Below are 25782 nucleotides of genomic sequence, written 5' to 3'. Positions count from 1 at the left end.
AATGCTTTTTCAGTATCTAGAATGATAAAAATAGATTCAATTTCCTTACTTTTCATCACATCTATCAATGTAATTAATCCTTTAATGTTATCAATGATCTGTCTTTTGGGGTCTATATTACCATATCAAAAGACATGTTCATCGAAAACGTCTTAATTGACATGGAATTATTGACTTGTCAAAAACCCGAACGGCCAAGTAAGTGAATTTTTTTCCCAGGGGGAAAAAATTGTTTGCCCATCATCTGGTATTTGCCCTTTTCCCCACTGTAGTGTGATCTCAGAGTTGGTATATTTAGTTAGGGGTGTGTGGGGGAACAGCCCCCCACATTGGGGGGTGTGAGAGGCAAAGCTACCCACGTTGTAGGGTTTGAAAGTGTGTTTTTTTTTGTATGGCCGAGCAATTCCTCCCCCCAGGAAAAAATTTGCTAAGTTGGCTGTTTGGATTTTTGCCAAGTCGATATTTCCATGTTGATTAAGATGTGTTCACATGTCTTTTGACATGGTAATATAGACCCGTCTTTTGTAAATAAATCCTGATTGGTCTAGACGAATTATTGTTGGTAAGATTTTTTTCATTCTATCAGTTAAGATTGGCATGAATAATTTGTAATCTATATTAAGCAAAGAGATAGGTTGATAAGAGGAACATTCTAATTAGAGTAATTAATGAGCATTTCCATGAAAGAGGGACTTGATCTACATCTTGTAATCCTGAAAAACATTTTGTAAAATAATTATAATCTTTTGGGGAAATAATTTATATAATTCAGGAATTATTCCATCATTTCCAGGAGATTTATTAGGTTTGCTATCTTTTATTTCTTTGAATAATTTCTTGTAAAGAAATAGGCTTTAGTAAATTATTTTTTTGTAAAGAAGAAATCTTCTTAAAGTGGAATCAATATTATCAAACACATTTTTTACTTTATTCATAACTGGTTTATTTAAGAGTGTATAGTGACTTTGGAAGTTTTCTAACATGTCACCAGTATCTGAGTTTAGTTAGTTTGTGATGGGATTTTTAATTTCTTCAATATTATCATTGATAGTTCGGAACTTAATTATTTTAGATATATTTCTTATATGTCTAGGAGATCTTGAGTAGTACATTATCTTGAACATTTCTAAAGCTATTTCTGTTTTATGAGATAATATTTCATTATATTTATTTTATTTTATCTCATCTTTATTCTGCCCTGCCCTATCTTCATCTTTTGTAATATTTTTTCCTTTAATTTTAATTGTATCTCTAATAATTTTTGTTCCACTCTTTTAGTTTATATTTATACCATGAGGTTGTTTTTCCATAAATATATGCTTTGAATGAGTCCCAAATCATTATCTGATTAGAGCTATGAGATTCATTAAATAATAATAAAAAAGTATCTATCTCTTCTAATGACCACTTTTTATATTCATTCATGTTGGTAATATAAGATGGAATTCTATTGATATAAGTAAGGTTTTTATTTATTTTGGTAATATAAGATGGAATTCCATTGATATAAGTAAGATTTTAAAAATTCATTTTTTAAGATTAAAGCATTGTGATCTGAAAAAGGACAGTTCCCAGGATTCACAAAGCCTCCGTGTAAGAGTTATAACTCTTACACGGAGGCTGCAGTTAAACGGAGTGATGTCAGCATGCTTTGCATATTCATGAGAGCATGCTGAATCACACCTAAGTCTAACACGGTCCATGTAAGACAGTAGGGGGCATGTCCGTAGGCTGAGCCCTGCAAGCGGACACGCCCCCAGAAGTGTAAAAGTGCCCAAAGTAAACACCCACAACAGAGTCCACGGAAATGTGAATAAACACAACACAACACATGCCCCCACAGACTATGAACATAAAATATATATAATTGAACATGTTATATATTTTTTTTAAATTGTAAAGATGTTTAACCGTGAGTGCGCTCGTTTGCACGGGCGTGCCCGTAGCGCAGCTACAGTTAGCAGTCAGTGGGAAAGCATATAAGAAGTAAATATGCCAAATAAGCCAGGAAGCAATAGCGTAGCGGTAGAGATGCTGGCTGAAGAGCAGGCATTCATGGTTCGAGCCCCCAAACACCAAATTTTTTTTTCAATATAAGCAGGAAACAAGTCCCTGACAAATATGTACACATAAAACCACAATTTATGTAAAATGTAATGAAATAGCCCATTTATATTGAAGGCATGTGAGGTAACAAAAGAAGACAAAATGCCAGATGTGCTCATAGCTGAGCTACAGTTTAACAGAGTGCATGTGCCCGTAGATGAGCAGTGGTTTAACTGGTGCAAAATGAGTGCCCGTAGCTGAGCAGTGGTCTAACATGCTAAATCTATGTGCCCCTAACTGAGCTGAGCATAACATGCGTGCCGATAGCCAAATGAGGCTTAAAGCAGTGTACCCCATTTGCGCAGAGCTGCGCAACGCGCAAACAAGCTAACCGACGGGCAATGTTGAGCAAGCCGTATCAAAACTGCCTTTACACAGACACACCCCTCAGCATGTCTAGACAGTCATGAAAAATAAAAAGCAGTGGCCAGGTTCGAACCCAGGATACTATACACCATAGGCAAGGTACAGAACCACTAAGCCATGACAACAGTACCTTTAAATGCAATAATAGCTAATATATAGGAATGAATACAAACTAGAGCATGACAATGCAGGTTTACTGAAGTTGATACAATTCCAAAATGGCCAATCACAGATATGTGCGGGAAAAACGGTCTATATAAGCCCCATAGGTGGGAATACACAGCATAAACGATTGTAGAACTGACCTGCAGGCAGAATGACAGGAGTAGGAGAGGGTAGTTGCTTTCGAGCACAGAGGTGGGGTGTTGAGGAGTCCAGGTACATGGTCTGGCTCCTAGTCCATAATCATGAGGCCCAACTCATGCAGGGCCAGGTCCTCTGGGGAGCATACAGGGCTGAGGCGTGGGACCGGTTGGCTCATGATCTCACCAGTGCCACAGGGATTCCAAGGACTGGTGAGCAGGTCCATCACCACCATGCGGACCTGAAGAGACGCAAGCAGGACCAACTGAACCTTTGGATCCAGGAGGCCTGGCAAACACCCAACGCCCCATTACTGAGTAAGTAACATTTAATTATGTATGTAAGAAATTAAACTAGCTGATATTATGGAGATGTGTATTCCAATGTTACTTCATTTATATTACAGCTGCAGGTGTCCGTTCTGTGGACCGCAGAGCCTATGGTGATAGGCTGGTGCGGTTGTGCCACCAGGCAGGTCAATAATCCACTATCAGTAACTGTAAAGAAATATAAAAGTATGACAGTCAGCAAAAGAGTGCAGTGTAGTCAGTAAGGAATAAAATCTGCAAGTAACAGTGTGAAAGTGTATGCAAGTATTGCTTGATTACAAAAGTGTGTTTCAGCCTGTAAGTTTAACCAAAAAATGAAACTGTCTGACATATATTCTGAAATAAAAATGCACTACCTGTAAGAAAATAGTACACAACCTGCAGCAGGCTGAAAAGTATAGCTGCAGAAGATGATGAAATCACATGTGTGAAATATATCCCTGTGGAAATACTGAAACATGACAGAAGTGAGACTGCTGGAAAGGATTGTAATAACTACTGGTAAAACATATCAATAAAGCCTAGAAGTACCATCCTGAATAGTAAAATGAAAGCAAGTGAGAGACTGTGAGAAAGTGTCATGAATCCAGCAATACAGTAGTAATAACCCCTGAATAAAGTATACTGCAGTCAAGACAGAATGAAATGCATGTGAGATTCAAAACCAAACAGCAAAATCTGTTCAAAGTGTTGCTGCATCTGGAATGTGTATCCCAAAATCTGGATATGTTGCTCTCAGTCTGCAATATACAGATAGGATGATTGTCTGATATACCAAACATCCACACTTGTCTACAGCTATATAAAGTAAATGTAGCAGGATGATGTAGCTGAACAAAGCTAGATATGAATGTGTATGAAGAACCATAAAATGTATATTGATGTTGCAGTAACAGTCCTATCACCAAGTTGAAATAGTTATCATATAGGAAACTGTAGTTAGAACAGTAGTGTGTATATAACTGTAGCTATTAGAAATGTACAGCATATGTATTGTTATTCGAAGGTGTTAATATTACTTTCTTTACCCCACCCTATAACCACATATAACCCATTCCACGTGAAAATGGTATGTGCAATCACAATTAACACCCCTGGACGTTTGTCATGTTGGGTCATATATATTTGCATGTCCGTTGATGCATCTGCCCTGTTCATACATCCACACCTGATGGCCTGTTGCCATCAATTAACCCTGCATGTTGTTGGACTGTGTATTTCTGTTCAAATTATGCATGTGTTATGCACGCTGTTCAATGGTGTGAATATCTGGGTGTTTGGTTAATGGGAATACTAATGCATGCTGTTACAACTAATTGTGAATGGTATTATATGTCACTGACCCAAACTGTCATGACATAATGCAAAACATAGGACGACAGGGAAGGCGGGTTCCAGCGGACCCACCTCTCCCACCTCAGCTGGCGAGTGCACCTGGCACTAGTGCCGAGTCCGGACCCTCCTCCGGTGGCCCTGTGCCACCTGCGGGTGGAAGCGCTGCAGGGGATGGGGCTCGCCCCCCCCTCTGCAAGTGTGGCCGGAGGAGAACCACCACTCACCCTCCGTATCGTCCGGACTGTGGTGCGTAGGGAGATTCGGGACTCTGTTCTCGAGCTCCTATGCCAGCTCGAGGCATGGGTGGCGCAACTAACGGGCATGCCTGTTGCCCCGCCTACACAGCCCCCAGCACAGCCCCGTCCTGGGCAGTGAAGGAACAGTGGCAACTGCCTATGGGTGGGGATATCAGTTCCAATGTTGCCATCTGTGGGCTCATGGGCTCTGGATATCCAAACCTCCATCCCCGTCAATTGCGTAACCCCCCCCACACGTGTCATACACTGCCCCTGTATGCGTCTTGTTTGTCTTGTCTGTTTACCTACCCAACCTACCTCCCCAGCTGTACCGACTTCCTTCACCTGACATACCACTCTCACCTGAAAAAAAAGGGCACTCTGTACCCACAAAAAATTACGCCCCATACATAGCTGCCCATTCCGCACACATGTCTGCTGGACATGGAACCTATCAATTACAATTGGCTGTACAACAAGTATTATTGTTGTCCTGCCACCTCTCTCAGGGGTGGAAGGTTTCAAATGTCACACCAAATTACATACATATGCACAACTGTTGCTGATGAAGAAATGGGCAGCTATGGGCCTTACCTACATCCCTCCTGCACATCCCAAGCTTGTTTCCCTACTGTCTTACCCTCTTTGTGACCCCTTTTTCACCACTTTCCTGTCTCCCCATTTTCTTTTCTTTCAAAGAAAATAGCGCGGGTGTGCGCAAGAGTAAGCACGTTTAAGCGGTTGTAAGCGGGTGTGCGCGGAGCTAACCGCCAGTGCGCATGCGTGAGCTCCGTGCAAACCAGCGCTAACCCGGTTACAACTGCTTAAAAGTGCCTTAGTCACTTTGATTGACAGGTCCTGTACTCAGTTCAAAAGCAAAATAAAATCCCACTGTGAGTCCCGAACCCAGGACTTTGGAAACAGTAGTCTGCATGACTTACCACTAAGCTATGACTCTTATGCAAGAACATTGTGCTAAAATAAATATATCATGTAATAGTAGGAATGAATGTAAAGGGAATATAGATGTGTAGTACACAAAGCATGCCATTTAGAATTACTATCAAAACTAGTGGATTTCCATAATAGTAGTGTGTGAACAGAAACAGCCATGCTAGTTGGAAGCTAGTAGGTAATAATGTCACTATAGCACCTTGCAAGCCACACACATACTCACAGCAGGATAAGCACTGCCCATACCCCACAACCTCTTACAGGAACACATCTGGACCAAGTAATAAAATATGTGGAGCAAAGGCCCAAAACCAGGGACACATTACAAATAATGTTACAACAAACGCAGACAGTTCAGAGAGTAACAGGGTCTGCACTTTGTGGGGTGTTTGGAAGGGTATGCAGTCTGAAACTTGAATGTCATCATATTCTGACTTGAGCCCAGAGTGATTTGCCAGAAAAAGGTGTGCATGAGATATTGACCAAAATATGAGGCAGAAATGTGGACAACCTGCAAATATCTGTACACATGACGGGTCTGACACCACCATATTTGAATAGTTAAGAGCCTAGACATAGCAACAGTGAATGACTTACAGGGATGCCCCACAGACCCCATGTGAAATGTACAAACAGTAGGCAGAAAGGTGTAACACATGCAATGGTAACTATGGAGTCCTGAAAGTATTCATCACTTGCATGGCAGAAAAAGTGTAGTAATACATATGCTCATGCTAACCCACAGTCACAACTGCAGCATACCAGACATTTTAATGGGTGTACCCCACTGATATGTACCATTCCATGAGGCACATAACAGATGAACCTGAAAGTGTCTGGGGCCTGCTCAGCAGCATACTCAAATACCCTAATAGATGTCAAGGCCCACACCATGGCCAGACCACACTGCATGCTGTAACACCCTAGCAGATATAGCAAGCATTTCAAGGTGTGAATGTACATGGAAAATAGGAAAGCTACAGCAGCACACTACAGTCAGGACACCTAGCAGGCATACAAGTAGTGACTGTAAAGGGCAACTATTGAAGCCTTAGCAACAAAGTGCAAGCAAAAGTGAAAGGAAAGCACACACACACACATTAACAGTAGTAGTAGTTGTAGGTGTCAGTGTACATACACAGTTAGTACAGGAAACTGGAGAAATTAATGGAGGAATGTTAATCTACAACACACCTGGAAATATGAGAGAGATACCAACCTTTACACTCACAGAACATTGTCCACAGCATAACAGCATGGTCCCTGCCCTTAAAATCTGAAAGGGTTATGCCTATCTCACATACCTTTTTATAGCACTGTTCTGAAATCACAGTGAGAACTGCAATCAGTACACAACTGGCTGCATGCAATTAGCAAATGCTGGCTAACAATTGGTGCAGAGGCCATCACATGGGCATATGCAGATACCTACACAAGTATGCTGTACTCCCAGTTCACACATGCAATACTTTCATTGCACCCTGAGAAGGACGTGAGAGACAGACAGACAGAGAGAGAGAGAGACAGAGACAGAGAAAATTGCAATTAAGTAGACACAAACAAATTGTTCAGCAACAGCCACCTGAAAGCTGACAACTGGGAAGTGGAGCAGCAGGACAGAGAACCAGACGGCAACACAAGCAGCTGTGACAAACACAGGTAATGTCAAGTAATACTATAAAGGTCTACATACTGTGAACCCTCCATATGTGTCATTGGTCTGTATCCATATGTATATGAAGATGTGTAAAGGGCAGGGGACATACAGCAACTATCAGTGAAGGCTGTACATACATTTGTATGTGAGAGCATCTATGTGCACATATCAATGTTGGTTGATTGTAGGTTGTAGTGCCATGTACAAAGTAGGTTTCACAGTTATGTATGTTTAGCAGTATGTTAGTGTGTGTATACAGTATGGTAGACAAACATGTTGATATACCTGTCTAATATATGGATACGTATGTATGTCAACATATGTATGTATATATATATATATATATATATATATATATATATATATATATATATATATATATATGATATGCATATATGTATACATACATAGAGAGTGAGATGTAGGAATACATAGACAAATGTAGATAGAATATTGTACAAACATATCTATGTAATGCACACATACAGATATAGATATATGTAAATACATATACATAGACAGACTGATCTGACTATCTACAGGTATGACTGTATATGACGACCTTCAACACAGCCTGTCCCACCCACTCTGTCACTCACACCCCCTCTGTGTCCCCCCTCTCTCCACATCTATAGCAATATATGTACATCAATATATATATGTGTATATGTATACAGACATATATATATATATATATATATATATATATATATATATATATATATATATATATACATATAGATATATCTATATACATATATATATATATATATATATATATATATATATATATATAGAGAGAGAGAGAGAGATAGAGATGTATATAAATTCTGAGTGAGGCACGTGTACAGATGTATTGCAACATGTGCCTGGTGACAAAGGCATGGAGTGAACACCAGTGTCAAAACCGGAGTACCATACCACATTCCAAATCACCTACACCGGTAACCACCAGATATGTGATTGGCTGCCCACCACTGCATGTGTCAGGGGTGAACAGGGTCATAAATGTGTACAATAGTGGCCCCAATGATATTCACAGTGGCACACTATCCCTGGAATACCTGCACATGGTATGTGTCAGCGGACATGGTGTGTCAGCTATGGACATGTAGGTCGGTGTACCCCTCCACACCACATAATGGATGCCATGGTATGGACCTCACATGACAGCTACAGATATGGAGAAGGACACAGTGACATGTACAACACTGTGACAATGCACTCAAACACATTACCAATGCACAGTGACTGACAACACCACAGAGTACACATATACTACCCACATAGAGGTTACCACTCCCGGATTTACCTATGTAAGTCACACCCATGACAGATGTCCAACAACCATAGTAACACCTCACACCATCCACAACCTAAATGTCTGCTGTGTGTCGTCCGTGCCACTGCAATAGAGTGCACATGTGGAGGTAAAAGTTCCTACCCACAGATAAGACATACCCTGCAATAAACCACACAGTGTTAAGAAGCAAGACTCCCCATGAGTACATGTCACACATACCCCTGCTGAATGTTAGTCCGATAGGTAATATGCCATATGAGTCACCCTATGTAACTGTGTGACAGCAGCAGGTACCATCACACCACATGTGTCACAATGGTCAGGGTAGCAGAACAGTACACTGCTGTAGTCCCAGGGGCAATAGCATATTGTATAGTATTGTATTGTAATGTAATGTATTGTGTTGTATTGTATTGGTATGTTGAGGTGCCTCCTCCGTGGAGTGGAACCACTGCTGCTGTGTGCCAGTGTACAGGTACATATCCTGTAGTCAGGCTAGTGTTGCATAGCACTTCTATATGTGTGTTTAGCTCCTGTCAGAGTTTATGTAGCATGCAACTGGGGATACCATCAGGTCCCATTCATGTTGTGTATTCTGCTGTCCTGAGGGTGGCTCTCACCTGGACATCTGTGATGACAGGGAGGTTACAGTCAGCTAGGATAACTATGTCTTATTTTGGGGGAGAGGGCAGGGTGACACCTGCACTGAACCTGTCTGCCACAATGTTGTCAATATCTGTGGTGTCAGTGAAATATGTGTTGTTGTGTACTAACTATGGGCATAGAGGATGGATCCTGACCAGGTTGCTAACATAACTGAAGAAGGCCTTCTGGTTATCTGTAGTGTCCCTCTTGATTTCCCTCTCAAAGTTGCCCATGGATGTTTGTATGATGGAAAATAGATCCTTACTAGTGCTGCTCAGACATGCCCTCCCTTTATGGAATTATGCTCTGTCTTGCAGTAGCTTCCATATTCTGTAATACAATCTGTCTATGGCTGGGGTCCACCAGACAGGATGCTGTCCCTTTGTGGAGAGTGTCTTGGTCATATATGGGATTGCATGATCCATGCATTCTCGGAGATGTCTGTAGAAAGCAATTGTGTAGGGGTCAGCATTGTGGGTTGTATCTGCCACTGGCCCAGTGGGCTGAAAGGATACCATGTCACTGTTACAAAGTGTAAAGTTTGCATCTGTAATGTTATGCACTATAGATGTTTGTGCTGGTGGTGGAGGTGGGATATGTATATCCAGGGCAATCAGTGTGTGGTCAGCTCACAGTAGTCGATGATGTTGGCCATACAGTACCTAGATACAAACCCCCAGAGTGAGGAGGTGCTCTTGACCTGAATCAGTGTTCTGACTGCTGGGGTTTGGTAGTATGTCGTATGGAGTGTGCCAGGTACTGTTGCACAGTTGCTGGCTGAGCACTGATACCTGGCCATTTACATGTGTATCCACCAATAGACAGACAGATGCTACATATGTGAGATATGTTGTATCATAACAGTCGAGTAGCATGTGTAGTATGTGTGCCAAATTCTGCTGACATATATTGCTGATATCAGGTTATTTTCTTTCTCAGGTACATGGCCCACCTGCGGAATCCCACCTACTCCACAGCTGAGGATGAGGAGATACACCAGAGCCTGGTGCGGATTATGCAATACTCTTTTCCGCACCAGCCAGAATCAGCAGGAGAGGGCTGCACTGTGGCAAGACCTTGTCCGTCGGGTAAATGACATAGGCACGCATAATAGGACATATGAGCAGGTACGACATCACTGCAGTGATTTAATCAGACATGTCCATCAGCGTGCGTTGGATATCCACAGGCAACAGGTCGCCACAGGTGGTGGGGTGGCTACACATCCCCACTCACCAGACTGGAGGGACTACTCATGAGTGTAGTGGCTCCAGTCCGCCAGCAACAACAACAGCAGACATGCATTATGATGGAGGCTGGAGCCACGCAGCAGCAAGACAGTGAACGTGCAGGTAATATGCCATATGTATAGCTGACTGTTGTGTACACTGATAGTTAATGCATGTGTGAGGTGTGTCCTTGGTTTGTAGCTGTCACCATAGTATTTAATGTGCAAGTGTGATATCCTCAATATTAGCAGCTGACCTGTGAAAGGCGACTGTTGTACTACTGACCTGTATCATACTCAGTAACAATGGCACAGTTGTGCCCACTGACATTAGTTTCTTCACGTCTGCAGGACCCTCTGGTATAACAGCAATGCAGCCTATCCATGCTGGTGAGTCTGTATTAACAATTCCTGTAATAGTGTTGATAGTAATAGTACTATGTGGCTCACTTAGTAGTGCTCTTTGTATGCATGTAGGTGTGTCTGTGTCTGTGTGTTGATATCACGCATACTGAGTACTGTACAATTGTGTGAAACTGTGTGCATGTGTGCATGTGTGCATGTGTGCACGTGTGCATGTGTGCATGTGTGCATGTGTGCACCTGTGCATGTGTGCACCTGTGCACCTGTGCATGTGTGCATGTGTGCACATGTGCACGTGTGCAGATGTGCATGTGTGCACCTGTGCATGTGTGCATGTGTGCATGTGTGCACCTGTGCATGTGTGCATGTGTGCATGTGTGCACCTGTGCATGTGTGCATGTGTGCACCTGTGCATGTGTGCATGTGTGCATGTGTGCACCTGTGCATGTGTGCATGTGTGCATGTGTGCATCACTGGTAATGTGTAGACATTGTAAACTGTGTTTCCTGTTTCCCTCCCACAGGTTCTGTTTCTGCTCTGGTGTCATGTAGCAGGGAACCTGAATCAGGTGCTGTGGGTACTGATAATGATGACATCTGTGTAATGGCACAGGAAAGTATGCTAGGGTCTGCCATTGGTCAGCCGATTGACAGTACACAGCTGTCGACCCCATCAATGCACACAGTTATCCTGCCAATACACCCTTTGTCACCAATGTCCCTAGGTGATGGACAGCATACAGTGGGCATTGACCAGGGTAATGTTGTATCTGTGGCACATGCCTCCCCACACATCAGCCATGGGCATGGCCCAGAGATGGTACCACACAGACAGATGTCCAGGGGTTCTCGTGGGAGCATCCATGGGCGTACTGCCCCTGTCAGACGTGCCCACAGAGGTCTTACAACCTCAGCTATGTTTCGGGCTGTCATGCAGGCACAGTCACGTATGGAACGGTACACCAGACAGGGTCTGAGGGAGCTGACAACATGTCGCACAGCCATGACTGACAGTATGTGTGACATTGCGGCTGCCATCCGTGATTTCACCGATGTCATAGACAGACGTTGTGGGGACATATTAGACTGGTTCCACAACTACATGTCCATGAGCCAGGGCGATGGTGGGCGGTTGAGGCGTCGACGTGGCCATATGCCAGCAACAGCAGCAGCTGGCAGTCGTCGTGGATGACAACAGGGCTGCGGCTGCCCCCGCAGTGCCAGCAGCAGCCCTAGCAATGCTGGGTCTGTGCTGTCATCAGACCGCCCCAGGAGACCACGTGCACGTGGCTCTGGCCGGGCCTGACAGGGATCTGTGTCCAGTCAACGAACACCTGCTTCTGATGACAGTACCCAGTCTGGGTTGGTACTGGATATGGTCCGTAGCACCCCTGCAAGGCACAGGTACCGTGTCCGTGGCCAGAGACACTGATCTGTATGACCTGGCAGGTACAGTCTGTGGCTGTCCACAAACACCAGTATATGGCAGCCATGAGGTGGCACTGTGTGCATCCATACACACATGCGAATTGACAACACCTAGGGCTACCACATACACGCACACACTGCATCAACATTGCCCCACCTTCTACTGCTGTCCCTCACCAACACACATACACATACATGTCAATTGGTGGTATCGGTGGCTGACTCAGGCATACCAAGTTCACACCCTGTGAATATGATGAAACTGTGCCACCTCCTGCAATCTGTAACAACTGTGCAGGTACAGGTTAACATGTTGCTGATGCACAGGGTGACCACATAGATGTGTAGTAATAGTATCATGTTGTTAACAGTACTGTGTGCTGAATTAATTGTGGGTATATCACAGCATGCCTGATGCAGTAAGTGTGTGATTGTCATGTCCTATTGTCTACACACATGGTAAGTACCATAGTGTATCATCTGCACATGTTGGCATACTGGTGGTAATGATGTCAACAGAAGGCTACATACATAGGTAGCACAGGGGATAAGGTAATGAATGTAGTAATACGCAATGATGGACATGTAAATTGCAAGTGGCATGTTGCCCACACTGGACTCTGCAATGCAGATGTTTGAGGATGTTGATATGTGTGCAGTACTACACGACTGGTACAGGACACACAGGAGCACCCTAGCACTGCATGCTCACATCTCATACCATGCTAGACAGCCCCAACACACAAAACTAACTGTCACAGGAGGGAGAGTCCCCATATATGTCAGGGATACTGTGGTGGCAGGCCAGGTAGCATACATCCTACTAAGTATGGAACCACTGAGTGAAGGCTCAGTGTCTGTTATTGACATGTGTATTACTGCAGGTATGAGCACATGGGTTTCCATCCAGTTATTGTACATCCTGACAGTACATGGTCTGTACACTTGTGTGCACTGAGACTGGACCCTAGCCATCTGACCCGTGTATTTCCATGTACATGTGCATAGTGCCTGCATATTTGCAGTGTTACCTACTGGAACTGGTACAGCTTGTTTGTTGTACAATGGACTACATGCAGCCTTGTTTACTGTAGCTTTGTTTGCATGCATGTTTGCTTGCAATTACCCTGGAATACTGATCACACCTGCAATGCATAGTTATAGAGCTTCTGTGGACTCCTAGTGCCATCTGCATAGCTTACTATATGTATGTCCATGTCCCACTTGACAGGATGTCACTATTTGTCCTGTTCACATGTACATTGCCTGTGACACAGTGCATATGACTTACCTGGCATGTGTCCACGTGAGCAGTCATATATGCTACTGCTAACTAATCACAGGCACTACACCTTCACATATTCATCTTCTGTTGAACTACCTGCTTCACTAGGGACGGCCTGCACCTGTCACCACTGGGCTTTCAGATATTGGCAAAGGCTCTTGCTACCCCCATAGTGCCTATGTTAGGCAAGGCTCAAATGACAAACCCACCTTCATAGGTATCACAAGGGATAAGAAACTAAGAGTAATGCTACCCAACGCCAGAAGTCTAAACCTCCAGATGCATGCACCCAAAACACTCCTTGGCATGGAGAACATCGATATCTGTGCAGTAACAGATGCCTGGTTCAGGGCTACTGAGAGCACACCAGCACTACCAGGTTTAACCTGGTTGATTTCTTTGAAACAGTCACCAAGGCCATTGACGAGGGGAAGGTGGTTCACACAGCCTACCTGGACCTCGCAAAAGCCTTCACAACAATACCCCACTTGGGCATTCTAGAGAAGCTCACCAGCTTAAATATAAGCCCCTATGTCACTAGATGGATTGCACAGTGGCTCAAGGACAGAACCCACATGGTTAGAATTGCTGGAGCCATGCCAGACTCCAAACCAGTTACGAGTTGTATCCCACAAGGCTCATTCCTGGGACCTCTCTTGTTTGGTATATATTTATTGGAGGTACAGGCCAACATGGACGGACTGTGGCTGACCAAATATGCAGATGACTGCGAACTGGCCACCATAATCGACTCTCCAGCCGACACAAGCATCTTCCAAAGGGGCATCATAGAAACAGACAACTTGTGCCAGAGCCATGGCCTTCAGATGAACAGTGTTTAGAAAGGGGAATGTGCATCCTGTAGTCTGTTCACCTAGTTGCCAAAAGGGACATTTTCCTCACACACACTAACCCCCCTCAGCCAAAAACACACACTTGCCAATTGCAGGATTCAAACCCCTATCTGACTATGTTATGACACTCGAGACAGATACATTAGCAGCGTGTGCTATTTGCATTACTAGGAGGTTTTCCTTCTCTTGCTGTACTTATAGGGTGCTGACATCATCAGTGTTTAGAAAGGGAAATGTGCATCCTGTAGTCTGTTCACCTAGTTGCCAAAAGGGACATTGTCCTCACACACACTAACCCCCCTCAGCCAAAAACACACACTTGCCATTTGCAGGATTCAAACCCCTATCTGACTATGTTATGACACTCGAGATGGACACATTAGCAGAGTGCGCTATTCGCATTGCTGGGAGGTTTCCCTTCTCTTGCTGTACTTAGAGGGTGCTGACATCATCAGTGTTTAGACAGGGACATGTGCATCCTGTAGTCTGTTCTCCTAGCTGCCAAAAGGGACATTTCCCTCACAAACAATTGCACACACACTAATCCCCCTCAGCCAAACACACACACTTGCCATTTGCAGGATTCAAACCCCTACCTAAATATGCTATGACACTTGAGACGAACGCATTAGCGGAGCACACTATTCACATTACTGGGAGGTTTCACTTCTCCTGCTGTACTTATAGAGTGCTGACATCATCGGTGTTTAGAAAGGGGAATGTGCATCCTGTAGTGTGTTTTCCCAGTTGCCAAAAGGGACATTTCTTTCCCAGAGACTTAAACACACACCAACCCCACTCACTCACTCACACACACACACACACACTGAGCATTTGCAGGATTTAAACCCCTACCTAACTATGTTATGACACTTGTGACAGATGCATTAGCAGAGTGCGCTATTCACATTACTGGGAAGTTTTTTTTCTCCTGCTGTACTTATAGGGTGCTGACATCATCGGTGTTTAGAAAGGGGAATATGCATCCTGTGGGGAGGCAGACACCAAGCACACTCTGGCTAAGCTGTCATTCCCTAGGGCAAACAGCCTAGTGTTGACCTCTACACCCATATGTTTAATTGTCAAATGCACATTATTTGTTGCTGATAGACTGTTTGCACATCTTTATTGCCATAGCATTCCCTGTTTGTATGAACAACTTGTGCATCTGTGGAAGATGTTTGCATATGGGAGGGATCCACTATATCACGTATGTCTCTGTAGTCATTTAACTGTGTGCACTGGGCAGACTGCTGTAATGTGGTTGGTTCCTGGAATAACACGTAAAAATACCAGATATGTGTGTCCAACTGCTAAACTGAGATTTGACCAAAGTGTCTGAGCATGCCCAGTTCAGCCTTCCCATGGCATGTTGTCTGACATATGTCTCATTTAAGTGTGTGAGCATGCCCAGTGTGAGCATTCCATATGTTGGACTCTGCAGCCCACCACATTTGTGGATGAGTGTGAACTTCAACAAATATCACCCGTTTATGGTTGTGTGTTGTGTGTCATGTTGTGTAGTTACTGTACAACTGCTTTGTGTGTGAACACAACAGGATTATACTGTGCCTGCAGTGTTTGCATGGGATACTTTGCATACAGTTGTCAACATCCTTTCACACTGACCTAACACTGTAGTACTGTATAGTGTACTGGTAGTACTTTGACTGTGGTGGACAGTATCCTGGGCTTTAGTGCTATCACTGCTTTACATTTTGATAGTGAGCACAACAGCCTGGTTAGCGGCCAGTTGTGTACATCTGACCATGTTGCATTCTGTTCAGATATGAACTACTTAAACCAGGCTTGTCCAACATTGGTAGTGTATTCCACAACATAGGTGTACATTTGCAAACACTAGTGATGTGCCCTAGTCCATGTCTAATGCTAGCTGGACAGTGTGTTTGTCCTTCAACACACATTGTAAGTGGAGTTTGCCATGACATATGTCATGGTTAGTATACTGTGCCTCTGTCTACCTGTGACATGACAGTGATACCCAGGATAAAGCTACCATCTCCCATCCACTCATCAAGATTCCTATTGAGGAAGATTGATAAGTGACTCTATGGGTAGCCTGTACTGGGAGTTCACTCATGGGTGGGGGTGGCTTCTGTGTTATGGATCATGCAGTACAGCTTGTCCTATGTAAGTCAGTGCTGGGGTTCAGGTCTCTCATGTGCATAGCTCACTGCCATTCAGATTGTACAAGGTGCAGCATGTTTATTGATACCAGCAACACAGGCAACACATGGCATCTGTGCAAGCTCTTTGATACTCCTGGTGAGGTACTGTTGGGGACTTTACGGTTGATGGAGGTGTCTGCTGAGGTACATCCCACAGGGGCTATTGTAGTCAATTGTACCGCTGATGAAGGATGACTGCAGAGCCACAATGACCTCCTCTTATCTAGATGTGACAACCGTCATGATTAGGTGGGTATATGGTATGTTTCTGTAAACACTACAGCACATGTTTGTCCAATGCAGGATATCTATCACCTTGTGTCCCCAGGTCTCTCATTACATGTTAACTACATAATGGGTTAACACCTATGTGGTAATTGGTGGGCACTTACTGTATATCCACGGGGGTTGACTATACACTTTTCTGCAATTAGCTTGCTGACATGGCTATGGCACCAGTTGTCTGTTTCTATGTGGCCCTTTTGTGGGATGCTTGTGTCAGCTGGTGGATCATATGTGGTGAGCAGTTTGTAGTCCTCTGCAAACATGTTCGGACACAGTCCTTCCATGTTTGCCTGTACCTATGGGACATATATACCAGACGAGGGAGATCCCAGGACCAAGCCTTGTGGGATGCCAGTTATATCTGGTTTGTAGTCCGACATGGCTGCAGCATGTCTGACCATGTCTGTTCTGTCCTTGGTCTGGTTTGCAACCCCTCTACTGACATAGGGGTTTATATTTAAGCTGGTGAGCTTATCTATAATGAACACGTAGGGTATTGTATAGAAGCCTTTGCAAGGTCCAGCTACGCTGTGTGGACCACATTGCCCTCATCAATGACCTTAATGACTGTTTCAATTGAGTCATACATGTTTAGGGGCAGGATCTGCACTTGAGAAAGCCACACTGGGTAGGGTCCGGTGTCAGTAGGTCCCCAATATCTTTATGTCTGTGGTACATGCTGATCCTTTCCATAGCTGTGCAGACCGAGCTTCTCAGGATTCTGGGGTAGTAGTTTTCAGTATCCATTCAGGCAACACCTTTGTTGAGAAGGACCACTGTTGTTGTACACTGCTCTTTGGGTACATATTCTGTGGTAAGGCTGACATTGAGCAGTAGTGTGATTTGGCATTCTATTCATCTTGGAGTCCATGTTGCACTAAGCCCAGGACACCATCTCATACCATTGCTGCTGTGTGTTTTGCTTTGTAGATGCTGGCTGTTACCTCAGCATCTGCAATGTCAGGGGGCCAGCAGTCTGCTGGGATAGATATTCTGCATTTAGGGGGGGGGGTTTGCACTGCACCTGTCAGGATGTATGTTGGCAATATGTGTGTGTGTTTGTGATATTTGTGTGATTCAGAGCATATCTGTGAATCCCCAACATGGTTCCTACCATCAGTTGTGAAAGCCTTGGGATTATCCTTAGTGTCCTGTACAATTTGTATCTTCATAGGTTCATAGGTTCATACTAGGCTATCCACCCTAGGGCATTTGTTAGCCTAGCCAGAGTGTGTGTGGCTTTTGCCACCCCTTGCTATGTGAATATTATGGCCATTTATGATTTGCTTTGCTGTGCCTCTGTCTGGACATGACACAGTGAAGACCCCAGTGTAACTCTACAATCATCTATCCACTTGGCAAGATTCCTGTTGAAGAGTGTCAGTGAGGGGCTCTGCCTAACATGGAGTGGGATTCTGGTCCAGGGTGTGGGGAGCCTCTGGATTATGTATCTGTCCCACCAGCACATCCTATTTCATTATTTGTTGAGGTTGACATCTCTCACTCTCACAGCTCCGATGGCTTTGAGTTTTCTGGGGTGGAGCATGTCCATTACTCCTGTGTTGGGCATGGCCTTCTACAACAGGCATGCAATGCCTCTGTGTAGGCAGTATGTGACTGCATTCAGCTGGGGTGTCTACAGCCAGGCAGCATATGACATATATTTGAGACCCTTTATCCTCTTGGTGAGGTACCTTTGAGGTCTTTCTAACTGCTGCAGGTGTCAGGTAAGGTACATCCCATATGAGGCATTGTACTAGATTATGGGTGTGATAAGAGAACAGTATAGGGGCACAATGACCTCTGTTGACGTAGATGTGAATCCTTTCCTGATACGGTGTCAAATGTAGACATTCTTCCTAGCCACATTGGCAATGTGGGTGTCACATAACAGGTTACTGTCCACTTGTGTCCCTAGGTCCCTGGTTACTCCCTCCATACATAATGGTTTACCACCTATGTGGTAATTTGTGGTACCTTGTTTGGTATTTGGTGGGACATTCATACTGTCCAGTGTCTTCAGGACGGCTGGGTGGGGTTCCTGTGTGTGAGAGTGTGGTCTGTAGCATGCTACAGACTGTACAGCAGTCTTGCCTACAGTTAGTTGCACATGGGTGGACTCCAGTGCCTTGTGCATTGTCAGTTACCTGGACGTATGGGTGTCTGTGCTGAATATGGATACTCACCCTCCTTTTATGTTTTGTTCCAGGTTTTGGGGCCATGACACATGATATGTGGTATAACCTGGTAGTGCTGGTGTGCTGTCAGGAGGCTTGCAGCAGGTTTCTGTCACTGCACAGACATCGATGTTCTCCATACTGGGGATGGCCTTGGGAGCATGCATATTGGGGTTTACACATCTGGCATTGGTCAGCATTACCCTTATGTTTCTTTCCAGTTATGTTTTCTAGGGTGGTGGGTCAGTCTTTTCAGCCTTGCCTACAAAAGGCTCTATGGAGGTGGCAAAGGCCTTATCCAATATCCAGACGCCCAGGGGTAACAGGTGCAAGCCATCCCAAGAACAGCTGCGTGGCTTGTCAAGCATGACATCCCAAGCAGACAGACATTGGATCCCCTTGGAATGACACCAGTAAGTGTGCCACTTGCTATGACTGATCATTCTGTGTTTGTACTGTGGCATTATTCTTGGTAAGGGTAGGATGCTGCAAATGGTGAGTGCCATACTGGCCTGGACTACATAATCAGAGAGCTCATCTATGTCTCTTTTCATGTAGTCTAGGGAGGTACATCTCAGGTCATTCACACCAGCATGGACTATGACTGCATCATATTTCTACTTGCTTTGGAGTGACCTGCATACTTCTGTTATGTGGCGTATTGTGGCAGCCTACAGGCAGCTTACTGCACCCTTTCCCTTGTTCAGTCTGGTGTGCGGGACAGCAGTGTGTCTGACTATGGAGTCACCTATTACAACTGTATCAGGCATGTTGTTTCTCCTTCTGGCCTGTGACTGTTTGGCACACCAGCTTTGTGTACTATGTGTTGCATGTGCTATGTTTGGAGGTTGTTTGATTGGGTGTCTGCTTTAGAGGCCTCTGTTGGTGTGCTGTGTTTGTAATTTGTGCCTCCGGGAATGTTTTTCTGTGTTTATGTGTTGGTTTGCAGTTGTGATAGGTCTATGTGGGACTGTGTTTGTGGTGTGTGTGGTTACCTTCTCTTCCTGACTAGTTTTGGGAGTACTGAGTTGAGGGAGCTCAGCCTCCAGTTTGGATAGATGGTTGCATCTCTCACATATATTTGTATTTCTTGGGTGGAGTTGGGGGTTGTCTGTGTACTTGGGGCAGGTGTAACATTGCCTCAGGATTCACAGATTCAACTTGTTGTGGCTGGCCTTAGTGGATTGTATGTGTGGACAGATTTTATTGCCATACTACTGATCAGTGATTACTTCATTGTTTATGTTTGCTCTATCATGTAGTAGCTTCCTCATTCTCTTGCATGGTTTGGTTATGGCTGGTGTCCACCATGCCAGATTCCTGCGTGTATGGCATTGTGTCTTGTTTTAATTTAGGATTGCATAATCCAAGCATTCCTGGCAGTGTTCATGGAATGGCTGTATTACAGGTTCTGAGGTGTGGCCCATATTTTGCACCTGCACAGGACCTTTAATGGATTCCACATCAGTTTGGAGGAGTGCAAATATTGCTTTACACATGTTTTCCACTGTGGTTTTCTGGCCAGGGACTGTGGTCAGGATTTGTATATCCAGTGTGATTACTCTATGGTCTGGTTTTACCAGTGAGCAATACACTTCTCATCTTGCCATCCAGTACCCATGTTGCTGATTATCACATCCAGTATGCTTACCCCTCTTGTGGGAGTGGTACATTGTTCCTGGGCCTTTTGGTTTCTGGATTCTGTGAACTTTTGTCCTACACTGTTGGAGCTAGTATAATGCTCCAGGTCTATGTCTGGGTATTTTCAGTCACCCAATATAATGTGGTTTGGAGGACTTGATATATTCATGTATTCCAGCATAGGCCAGGTGCAGTTCCTGGTGTTGGGACAGTAGTCTGTAGCAGGCTATAAACTGGGGGGCAGTTTTAGCCACTGTTACTTGACCATGGCTAGTCCATGCTGCTTTTTGTTGTGGTACCAACATGGGGGTGTGGTTATCCTTGACAATTCTTGCTAGTCACCCTCCTTTTGTAGCTTGTTCCATGTTTTGAGGCTGTACAGCACAGTATGAGGTGTAACCTGGTAGTGTTAGGGTGCTGTTGTGAGCCTTGCCTCAGTTTTCTGTTACGGTGCAGATATCAACATTCTCCATACTGGGTGAGTTTAGACTGCATGCATCTTGCTGTTTCGACTTATCCCTTATCTTATTCTTATCCCTTCTGATACCTATGGAGATAGGTTTGTGTTTTGAGCCTTACCTATTCAGGGCACACTGTGGGTAACAACAGCCTTTGCCAGTATCCATACGGCCTGCACTGATAGGTGCACACCAGTCCTAGCAGGTGGTGCATCATGTCATGCTCAGCATGTCATCCCAGACTGGCACACATTGGATCCCCTTTGACTAACTGCGATACTTCAGTCAATTATTGCACTTGATCATCTCATTGTCATGTTGTGGCATGATGCTTGGTGAGGGTAGGATGTTAGTCAGGGTCCTCAGGTGTGCATATAGTACATGGTGTTACATTACTTAACACATAGCATTCATGCCTCAGGTGGTGCTGCAGGGCTGCCTCTGTCGGATGACCATATTACACTTCCCTGTACATGTTTGAGAGCAGGTTGTGTCATGTTAGGCATCCCTGTTACTATATGAGTGAGTCAGAGAGGGGTATCATTCCCAGAGTTCCTACTGAGCCAGTGTGTGTGCTATGCGTTGCCTCTTTGCCAAGGCCAGGGCATACTGGGCACGCCTCCTTCTGCCTACTGGGGCAGGCTCAGGTTGTTCCTCCTCCGAGTCACGCTCTGCCTGTGATGGCCTTGGCAATGGTGGGGGCTGCTTGGCCCGGCCCTATGCTGGTCCTGCTGCAGCTGTTTCGCAAGATCATATTATGTAGCATAGCACATACCATGACAATTTGGGTACATGTAGTTGGTGTGTACTGCAAGGCTCCACCAGATGTGTCCAGACACCGGAACCGTGACTTGAGCAGCCCAAACACACGCTCTATTACATTACGTGTTTGTGCGTGTGCCTCATTATGGCGTTCCTGTTCAGATGTGTGTGCATTTCTGATGGGTGTCATCAGCCACGGCTCCAGTGCATAACCTGCATCCCCCACTAGGTGTCCGTGCGGGATGTCCCCATTGGCAAATGTCTGGTACAGCTGCGTCAAATGCCAGATGTGGGAATCATGGTAGCTCCCAGGACAGCCAGCACACACATTCATTATTATGCCCTGGGCATCACACACGACCTGGCAGTTGATGGAGGGGAAGCCCTTGCGGTTGATGTATGCCCTACCCGCTCACCGGCTGGTGCTTTGATGCGTATGTGCATGCAGTCTATTGCACCCACTACCTCAGGGTATTCCGCTATTTGCTGGAAGAGACGCATATTGCTGGCCAATACCTCACGGGCATTGGGGAAATATACATGATCACCGACATGTGCTGACATGGCATCCAGGAACTGGTGCAGTACCCTGGAGGCTGATGCCTGTGATATCCCCATCATATCACCAGTTGGTCTCTGGAAGGTACCTGTTGCTAGTATTCTTAGGCCAACACATACCTTGGTTTCCACTGGGATGGGTTCCCCTCTGTTGGTTCTGTGTGTGAGGCGTGGCCTGCACAGCTCCACTATTTGCTGCAGGAGGTCTCTGTCCACTCTATAGCACTCTACTATTTCCAGCTCATGTAACCCATGGTAGGTGACCCTGGGCCTGTACACTCTTCTCCGTCTCCTCACTGTGGGTTATCTGGCACCATCTGCATTGTCACCACCCTCAGCAAGTCGCCTATGTCTCATTATGACAGCTATGGCAGCCCCTAACATTTCTGCTCTGAGTTCAGCTTTTTCAGTTTTCACTTCTGATAACTTAACTCCTGTCTTGCAGTGTCTCTTGAGAGAAACATCCTGCACTGCTGTTTGCAGAGTTTTAAGTGCTGGGCTGGGCTACTATTCTGCCTGTGTAATTGCCTGCGTCTAATTGTTTTCACCTGCTAGCTCCAGCAGTATTCCCTGCTAGCTTCCTACTAATTCTGTTGCTTCCTTTTTCCTCTCTGTTTCCTCAGGGAGGAGCCATGTGCAAACCAGCAGAAACACGCTCACAGTTGCTTACACGCGCGCACACATACTTACACGGTTCAGAATCTGCTTATTCGGATTAAAACGCGTGCACGCCCGCGCAAACAGTGTTAAATATCTCCCAACACGCTCCCACATGCTCAGTCTGCCTTACACGCGCGCACACTGCCTTACTCGCGCTTCATGGCGTGCACACGTGCGCATACACACCCAGCAAGAAACTTTGGTGTAGGCAACAGTGTACACCTTCCATTTCTTGACTTTCTCATGCTTATTTAGTGGCACACCTCTTTCCATGATATCTGTCTAACATCTGTCATGTAACTCTGACCTCCAATGAACTGCATTTCTTTCTACCATTCCCCCCTGTGATGTCACCTATCTCCTACTCTGTTCCTCCCCTTCTGTAACTCTTACACTACTCAGACTGTGCTCATTTGCTATGTGACAGTGGAATTCAGTATTCTAGCACTCATTTGCATCAGATTGCCTACTAATGCTTAGTTACATCTCTTAGACTCAGCTTCCCCCCTTAGCAACCACTACACGGTGGCCATGTTGGTTTTGGTCTGCTGGTCCCTGCATTGACATTCCATGTATTGCATAAAACCCACATTTGTGGGTTTAAAACCTTTGTTTTTATGTTTTGTACAGCGCAGCCCGTTTGCGTGGGGCTGCGCTGGGTTTAAACATCGGCAATCGCCGAAAAAAAAAATTATATTTTTAATATATTTGCATCAGGTTACTTTGCCAATGGCCACATATTTGGCCATTGGCATGCTGCCTGACACATATGCACCCTTTATTTGGAGCTGACATGGCTCCATTGCAGTTTTTGCAGAAACGTACTCAGTTGTCAACTGAGTACATTTCTGCAGCTAAAACGGCTCTTACACGGGCTGTTCTGGGCTTCGTGGATCGCTAATCATCCTCATTTGAATGCTATTCGGCTGCAAGTGAGGTGATTAGCTTATCCACGCCCACTCCGTGTAAGAGCCATTTTAGCTTGTCTCTTACACGGACTTTGGGCTGTTCCTGGATCGCGAAGGCTGCATGGAGTCTTATACTACTGTTAGACTCTGTGCAAGCCTTCGTGAATCCGGCCCAATATTTCTTTATATACTAAATCTGATAAAGAAGTACAAAACAGTAATATAGAAGTTTCTTCTTTAAATCTCATCTTTCACCCCTCTTTGCTTTCTTAAATGGTTCCATTTACCATGACATTACAGTAAATATCAATTAATCTGGAACAAAGTATCCATGTAATTTTTAATAAACATACAGCTAGGTTGAAATGAATAGTCCACATCATATAAAATAGCTAAAATAAGAGTTCATGTGATTCATTACAAAGTTTTAAGAATAATTCAAGGCCTGGGAAAACTTTTGGATTTATGTGCTTATAGGTAAGATGACATACAACTCAAACCTGTCTAATTTATCCTGAAAGAGTCTCCTCTCATTATTCCATATTGTACTTATTTATTATGCATAGTAAATTATCTGCACTTTGAAATACCTAAGAGTTTTAGTCATTCCTTTATTATTCTTCAAAGGTATATATGCCAGGCACTATTTAATACTTCTTTACATGAGTTTTAGTGAAAACCATGAGCCATCTTAGATTGCCTCCTCGTCAGCATCCCCTCCTTCATTGGCACTCTGAGTATGAAATCATCAAAACTATGAAGCTTAATAGTTGGGATAGTTGGGGAAGGCCCATCAAGAGTATATGCAGAAGTGTTTTTCTTTTTTTTCTTTTCTTTTCCACATCCCTCCTTCTTCTCCTTCTCTTTACCCTTTCCATCCCCCCTCCCTTCTCTCTCTCCCCCTCTCTTTATTTAGTTATGAAACACAATGCTACCCTGTCCCTTCATACCATTATCTCACTTTTTCCATTATTCAGTGGCACTATGCACATCTGCTCTCTTCTTCAATAACCCCTGCACTACTTATGTCAAAGTGCTAAACTGCCACCATGGACTGTAACTATTTGTGATTGGAAGGGAGAGCACACAAATAGAGACCTTGCAATGCCAGAAGATGAGAAGACAATTATTTAGCTCCTAGCTGTATATCTATATCTATATCTATCTATCTATATATATATATATATATATATAAATATATATATATATATATATATATATATATATATATATATATATATATATATATATATATATGGGTCTACTTCACATGGTCGACAGGCCATATGATCGACACTCATTTGGTCGACAATTCATTTGGTCGACAAGCATGTTATGTGGGGGGCTTCGTCCCCCACACCCCCCAATGTGGGGGGCTGTGCCCCCCACCCCCCCTAACTATATATATCAACTCCAGGGTTGCACAACATTGGGGAGGGGGGCAAATCTGCTTGTCGACCAAATGAGTGTTGATCATATAGCCTGTCAACCATCTCAGGTAGACCCATATATATATATATATATATATATATATATATATATATATATATATATATATATATATATATATATATATATATACATACATGCACACACACATGCATATATGTATAAGGGTCTACTTCAGTAGACTGATGTTTCACTTTCTTGAGTCCCACTTGGCCGAGAAGAAATCACTGACAACTTCAGAAGACCGACACCCGGAACACTGACTTTTCAAGCGAGGTAAGTAACTGCTTGGCCATCCCAAAAA

The sequence above is a fragment of the Protopterus annectens genome, chromosome 2.part2 (assembly GCF_019279795.1).
Source record: "Protopterus annectens isolate FY-2018-M chromosome 2.part2, PAN1.0, whole genome shotgun sequence".
Classification (NCBI taxonomy): Eukaryota; Metazoa; Chordata; order Ceratodontiformes; family Protopteridae; genus Protopterus; species Protopterus annectens.
Note: the sequence above shows the minus strand (reverse complement) of the source record.